Source organism: Egretta garzetta, unplaced genomic scaffold (assembly GCF_000687185.1).
Source record: "Egretta garzetta isolate BGI_Z169 unplaced genomic scaffold, ASM68718v1 scaffold1245, whole genome shotgun sequence".
Lineage (NCBI taxonomy): Eukaryota > Metazoa > Chordata > Aves > Pelecaniformes > Ardeidae > Egretta > Egretta garzetta.
This window is the reverse complement of record NW_009259624.1, coordinates 23,414-24,206: the sequence shown is the minus strand read 5'-3', so window position 1 is coordinate 24,206 and position 793 is coordinate 23,414. Positions and strand designations below refer to the sequence as shown.

General features: G+C 67.5%; 1 protein-coding gene across 1 annotated transcript in view; it reads right to left on the bottom strand.

Moving 5' to 3' along the window:
* LOC104125974 (collagen alpha-1(XVI) chain) overlaps positions 1 to 793 on the bottom strand; it is a gene marked incomplete at its 5' end in the record, with an annotated part of 25,891 nt that overhangs the window by 3,799 nt on the left and 21,299 nt on the right. The window lies entirely within an intron of this gene.

The following is a 793-nucleotide window of genomic DNA, read 5'->3' as shown; positions in this document are numbered from 1 at the left end:
AGGGCGCGCCCGGAGCGGGCTTAAAGCGGCAACGACCGAGAGCGGCGTGGGTGGGGCCCGCAGGGTTCCCCCCAAAGCCCTGCAGGGTCGGGATCCACACGGGAGCAGGACCAGGATTTCCCCGGGAGCTGGGCCAGGATTTCTCCAGGAGCTGGCCCGGGATGCCCCAGGAGAAGGGCCAGGGTCAGCGTCAGCCTGGGAGTGGGGCTGGCATCCCCCCAAGAGCAGGGCTGGGACCCCCTGGGAGCAGGACGAGGATCCCTCTAGGAGCAGGACCGGGATCTCCCCAGAGGCAGAGCCAGGGCCGGGATCAGCCTGGGAGCAGGGCTAGGATCCCCGCAGGATCAGAGCTGGGATCTCCCCAGGAGCTGGTCTGGGACCCTCCCAGAGGCAGGGCTGGGATCCCCTGGGATCAGGGATGGGATCTTCTCAGGAGCGGATCTGGGATTTCTCCCCCTGCCCCCATCATGGCTGGGATCTCCTGGAATCACAGCTGGGATCGCACCCCCCTACCACCCACCCAAATCACAGCTGGGATCCCCTGGAATCACAGCTGGGGGGACCCCCATGATCACAGCTGGGATCTCCTGGAATCAGGGCTGGGATTCGCCCCCGATCACAGCTGGGATCTCCTGGAATCAGGGCTGGGATCCCCCCCCGATCAGGGCTGGGATCTCCTGGGATCAGGGCTGGGATCCCCCCCCAATCAGGGCTGGGATCTCCTGGGATCAGGGCTGGGATCCCCCCCCAATCAGGGCTGGGATGTCCTGGGAGCGGGGCGGGGTGCCCCCGG